General features: G+C 37.4%; 1 long non-coding RNA gene across 1 annotated transcript; it reads left to right on the forward strand.

Moving 5' to 3' along the window:
- Positions 1–354: 354 nt before the first annotated feature.
- Positions 355–5,922, forward strand: LOC118499591. Its single transcript, XR_004902088.1, has 3 exons — positions 355–365; positions 724–733; positions 5,844–5,922. It is a non-coding gene; the product is annotated as an uncharacterized LOC118499591 (long non-coding RNA).
- Positions 5,923–6,692: the final 770 nt, after the last annotated feature.

Here is a 6,692-nt window from a genome sequence, read left to right on the forward strand (position 1 = left end):
GCCTCACATATAACTAACAGGGCTGGTAGCCTGATTATAAAGAGCTCCTAAAAGTCAGTAAGAAAGCAAAACAAAAACAGACCACTCAGTAAAAAAATATGCAAGAACTTCAACAGGCTCTTCACAAAAGAACAAATCCAGATGGCCAACAGACTAAGAAAAGACACTCAACCATGAAAATGCAAATAAAATTAGGGAGTCAAAAATTAAAGCTATGTAAAGGACCTCCACCAGAGTGGCTAAAATCAGAGAAACTGGCGAGTGCTGGTGAGGATGTAGAGCAAGAAAGACTCTTATTCATACACTGCTGGTGGGAGGAAAAACTGGTAAAGCTACTGGTAAACAGTTTGGTATTATCTATTAATGTTGAAGATACTCTATGACCCAACAATTCCACTCCTAACCATTTATTTACCCATCAGAATTGCATGCAAGTATGACCAGGATACAGTACTGTAGAAGCCAAGATTGGAACAAACCACATATCCATCAGCAGTAGGATGGATAAACAGGTTGTCATGCAGTCATACAGAGAATATGCTACAGTAATGAAAATGAACAAACTCCAACTATAAGCAACAGAGATGAACTTCACAAGCACAATGTTGAGTGACAGACGCAGCACCAAATAAATACATATTGCAGATTGCATTGGTATGAAAGCCCAACATAGGCAAAACTAGTTGATGGGGCCAGAAGTCAGGATGTGGCTACCTGTAGGAGAAAGGAGTAGGTGAGTAGTACTCAGAGGTGCACAAGGGGGAGCTTCTGGGATGCTGACAATGTTCTGTTTCATCAGGGTGCTAGTCATGTAGATGTGTTCATTCTGTGACATATATTCAAAGGTACACTTATAAGTAATTCATGCATCTTTGTTTATGTGTATTAAATGTCAACACAAAAGTTTATTTTTAAAAAAGGGCATCCAAATTCTTCAAAAATGTCAACAATAATGAAGACAGGAAAAAAGAAGGCTGGGAAACAGTCCTATATTAAAGAAGATACAGATGTGACAACTAAATGCAAACATGATTCCTGATTAGATTCCAGATGAAAAGAAGAAAAACTCTAAAGGATATATTGGACAATGGGGTAAATTTGTGAACTATAAAAAGCCCAAACCTTGCTTTTTATTTTCCTGTCAATTAATTTTCTGATGCAAACACCAGCCTGCAGTGTCCGCATCATTGTGGATGAAATGAGACATTCATACAGACTACTGAGTCTGGTGGAGGAAAAGGGACAGCATGGCTTTTCTCTCAAGGGGAGCAAAAAGTCCCTGCCTCTGCCATGACAGGCCTTTATTGGGTTTCTCTGCCCAGTACATGATGGTCCTCATTTACTATGCACAGGCTCACTTTAGGTGGTTACCTTTTACAGAACACAAAGGAGCCAATGTTGCTAATCATATCACAGAAGAGGGATATTTGCAAATGAAAAGGCAAAAGTAGTTGGACCTGTTACACTCATCCTTGGAAGGTTTAGCATGGATTTTAGGAAGTTGCTTTGCAGTAAATGTCCTCAGTTCAGGGTGGGGGAGTTTTAGCAAAAAGTAAGATTCATAGCGGCCTAGGTACATTGCAGGCCTGATTCCCCACAGGAGAACCTATCCGTGGGCGTGGGTCCTGTGCATCTCTGAGTGGAAGCTGGGCCCATGCCATGTAGAATGGTCTACTACAATTTTCATGATAAAAGTAAATAAAGTCCCTTATCTATTATTTTTTAAATCCCAGCCTAACATCTAGAATGCCGCAAAAGAAAAAAGAACCCCAAAAAAGAAAAATTACAAGTGACTAGTTTTTTGTTGAGGCTAATAGTAAGACACTATGCTTAATTTGTGGGGAATTTGGTGCAAGTTTTCGAAGACTATAATTGGAAAAGGCATTATATGCAAAAACATGCTGCCAAATTCAATGCATATGAAGATTTGTGTTGTAAGGACAAAATGGTGGAACTGAAGAAAGTCTGTCTTAACAAAAATTTCTTAAGAAGTTACAACTCAGGTGGACTCCATTGTAAAACTAATTATGTGGTAGTATATTTAATAGCAAAAAAAAAATCAAAACCACTTAGTGATAGTAAGTTTATTAAGCAATGTATAGAAAGTGTGGCAGATATAATTTGCCCTGAAAAAAAGGGTGGATATGTCTAAAATCAGCTTGTCTAACCAGATTATAGCCAGAAAAATTTGAAGAAATTAGAAAATCTATTGAAAGAACTTTGGAGAGGAAAGCTGCTAATTTTAAATTTTATGCTTTGGCGATAGATGATAGCACCGGTGCTACAGCTACGACTTAACCTACCATTCTTATTAGAGGTATTGATGATGAATATAATGTCACTGAAGAAATGGCTTCTTTAATGCCATTAAAAGATACAGCTAAATCAAGAGATTTATATGAAGCAGTAAAAAATATGTTCAAGTGATTTTCTTTGTCCATTGTCAACATATCTGATAGAGTTACTGATGGTGGCCTAGCCATGGTAGGTAAAAGAAAGGGACTTGTAAAATTAATAGGAGACAATGCAATTGCCACCAAAACTCACATTCGATGAAGTATCATTACATGGAACATCAAGACAATTTATGCACAAAAGTTTTAAAAATGGATAATGTCATGCAAATCATCATCAAGACTGAATTTCCTAAGAGCCAAAGGATTGAATCATCGCCACTTCAGGAATTCCATAGAAGTGATGCTGACTATGGCAACATCATTTACTTTTCAGAAGTATGATGGCTAAGTTGAGGCCAGATGTTGAAAAGATTTTATGATTTGCGACATGTCATCAAGTCATTTATGGTATCAAAAAACAAATTGTGCCTGAACTTGACGATGAAAACTGGCTTACAGATTTAGCATTTTTAGTGGATTTAACTGCTCATTTAAATGAGTTAAACATGTATTTTCAAGGTGAAAACCTTATCAGTACCATGTTTCAAACCATAACAATGTTCCAAATGAATCTGAAATTATGGCAAACAATTTTATGTATTTTGCTGGCTAACCTAACCATTGGCTAAACACAGTCCTGTGAACAGCAAAAAATATGCAGCCTTGCTTTTTGATTTGATACAAAATTTGAAAACAGACTTCAAGATTTCTGGGAAAATAATATTTTGCTATATTTGTGACTCCATTTTCAGTCAACAAAAATATGTTACCTGCCAGTTTTCTAATGGAATGCACAGAGCTGCAACCTGACATGCAACATAAAAATTTGATTGTGTCTCTTTACTGGACTTTTATAGGTCCTGTCTTTCCAGAGACAAATATCCCTTGCTTCACAATCATGCCTTATTCATGTCATTGCTATTTGGCAGCACCTACATTTGCAAGCAACTATTTTCAAGAATGAAAGACATTAAGAGTAAAATTGGAGCCAAAATATCTGATACCTTGAGAACTCACTGAGAACTGCAAGTACTTCTAACAAACCAGGTATTGATGCACTAGTTTCTCAAATTCAGTGTCAAACATCCCAGTAGTTTTATGTTGCCCTTTTACTTTTATAATAAAGTTTTTTTAAATCAGTGATATTACTTAGATATGTATATTTTCTATATTAGTGATCACAAACTTGGGACCTGCTTGACAATTTTAAAAGATTATCAAAAGGACCGCTGCATAATTAGGGTTATTATGTGAGGAACTTTTTGCTTATCTGTGGTGGCATACACCACGAAAATTATGCATGGACCTTTTTTTTGCTCATCAGTTTTTGTTAGTGTTTTTATTTAATGTGTGGGCCAAGACAACTTTTCTTCCAGTGTGGCCCAGAGACACCAGAAGATTGGGCATCCCTGATCTATACCATTTGCAGTAGATTCTTGATGTTTGGGAATATACATGAAGTTTTGACTCTTTGGGGAAAAAAACTTAATATTTTGTGATATTGAGGCCCATATTTTAGTTTTAATCCATGAAGCTGCTATAAAGAAGGCATTTATTTTTTTGGTGAAGATGAGTCACATTTCCTTGAGTCTTTATTGTTTCCAGTTGTTGATGCCTATGCTAAAACTCAAGGAGACAAAAATGAAAAATACTGATGACAGAAGTGAAAAAGTGAAGACAACACCATTAAAATTGCATCTACTGACTAATACATCAAATTTATCAATGGCTTATATCTATGATATGAACCATCCCCCTTGGCTCCACCAAAGTGAATAAAGAACGTACAATTTATGAAACTGTTTCAGGCAGCACTCTCAGCCCATGGTGAGTGTGAGAATAGGTGTCACAAGTGTGTAACTTGACTCTGACGAAGAGTTCAATGGTGAGTTTTATAAAACTGCTGAAGAAACATCAGCAGTTTTAAACAAACTGTAGCAGGTCCTTGAATAATGTCATTTTGTTTAACCTTGTTTTCTTCTAATGTCAATGAGATGCTGTGAGAATTTAATTCTTGTTTATATCAATTGGCCTATGGTAAAATTGATTTTCTTACAGTTTCTTCCCTTAAAATCACAGTACCTATTGACGGTGTTACATGAGGACTTACCATATTCCAAAGAATAAAAAAAGAGGGAATGTTCTTCAATTCATTTTATGAAATCAGATCCTGAAATCTAGTATAACTGTGATACACCAATATGAAAATTTTTAAATTTTACAGAAATGAAAATTACAGTCCACTTTCAGTCCACTTTTATCCGTGAAATAAATGCAGGTGTCTTAAATAAAATACTAGTGAACCAAAATCAGCAATCCACAAAAGCCGAGCTTGTCCAAGAAATGCTGCAAGATTGGTTCAACCAACAAAAAAATAATTTGCCAGGAGAAGAATCGTCAGCTTACAATAAAATGAAAGATAAACACCATGCCCTGGTTGGTGTGGCACAGTAGAATGAGCACCAGCCTGTAAACCAAAAGGTCACAGGTTCAATTCCCAGTCAGGGCACATGCCTAGGTTATGGGTCCTGAGAACCACATGTATAAGAGACAACCAATAGATGTTTCTTTTGTTCTCTTTCTTTCTTCCTTCCCCAGTCTCAAGAAAGAAAGAAAGAAAAAAAGAGAAGGAAAGAAAGAAAGAAAGAAAGAAAGAAAGAAAGAAAGAAAGAAAGAAAGAAAGAAAGAAAGAAAATCTTTAAAAAAAAAAAAACAACCACTGCCCTAGCTGGCGTAGCTCAGTGGATTGAGCGCAGGCTGCAAACCAAAGTGTCGCAGGTTCGATTCCCAGTCAGGGCACATGCCTGGGTTGCAGGCCACAGCCCCCAGCAACTGCACATGGATGTTTCTCTCTCTCTCTTTCTCCCCGCCCCCTTCCCTCTCTAAAAATAAATAAATAAAATCTTTAAAAAAAAAACAAACAACCACCTACAGCTCTTTGGCGGGCAACTCTTGACTCTGGTGGTCCTTATAGGTCTCTGCTCCAGCTCTGGTCTGGCTCAGCAGCCCAGCACAGATGCCACTGGCTCATTATTTGGGCCATGGCCAACATGGAACAAATGGTACAGTCTGGTGGATGAAATCAAGTGCTTTGAGCAGAATCCACCTCATGACTATGAAGTTACTTTAGCTTCTGAGGAGCTCCTGAGGCCACACTACATTGACCTGAACGACCACCCATTCTATCTCAGACTGGTGAAGTACATGAACTCAGGGCCTGTGGTAGTGATGGTCAGGGGCTGAATGTGATGAAGGGGAGAATGATGCTTGGGGAGACCAATCCAGCAGATTTTAAGCCAGACATCATTTGCAGAGACTTTTGCATTCAAGTAGGCAGGAATGTCATTCACAGCAGTGAGTGAGTAAAAAGTACCTATGGTTTAAGCCCAAGAACTGGTTGACTACAGGCCTTGTGCTTTTGACTGGATCTATATGAGTAAGATGCAGACAAAGCATCAGTCCCCTTTGGCTCCACTTGGATGTGTCCTTGGACACAGCTCTTCATTCCATTGACTTAGAAGCAATAGGATTGATCTTTTCTAAAGCATAAAGCCTTTGGAAACTAGAGGAGTGGGGGATGACACCATCTACAAAAACCCTAAAACAAATCTGATGTTGAAATATTGGAAATATTCCTTTAGGATATAAAATAAAAGGATGCTTACTCTTACCACTTTAACATCACACTATTATACTGTATATCTTGCCTAATGCAAAAAGAAAAAAATGACAGAAAACCAAAATAAAAGGATTCAAAAAGAAAGAAGAATTAATATTTCTACTATTCTTAAGTGATTGGGAATCTGCACATTGGGATCTACCTAATATTTTTTAAAGGCCATAGTGTTCCATTATGTGAATGTCAAACCCTCTATTTTAGGCACTTAAATTGTTTCCATTCTTTTTGTTTAAGATTTTATTTATTTATTTTTAGAGAGAGGGGAAGGGAAGTAGAAAGAGAGGGAGAGAAACATCAATGTGTGGATGCCTCTCACATGCCCCTTACTAGGGACCTGGCCTGCAACCCAGGCATGTGTGCTGACTGGGAATTGAACCAGCAACCCTTTGGTTCGCAGGCCAACTCTCAGTACACTGAGCCACACCAGCCAGGGCTACTTTTGTTTAATTTATACAGAACCATTTCAGCCAGTTTTTCAGTGTGTAGTTTTATGGGACTTGACAAGCTGATTTGATTTTTAAGTGTATATGTAAATGTAATAGTTTAAAAGGCCAAGATATTCTTTAAGTAGAGAAAGAAAATGGAAGGAATTTGCCATCAGAGGTCAAAACATAAAA

This window comes from Phyllostomus discolor, chromosome 3 (assembly GCF_004126475.2).
Source record: "Phyllostomus discolor isolate MPI-MPIP mPhyDis1 chromosome 3, mPhyDis1.pri.v3, whole genome shotgun sequence".
Classification (NCBI taxonomy): domain Eukaryota; kingdom Metazoa; phylum Chordata; class Mammalia; order Chiroptera; family Phyllostomidae; genus Phyllostomus; species Phyllostomus discolor.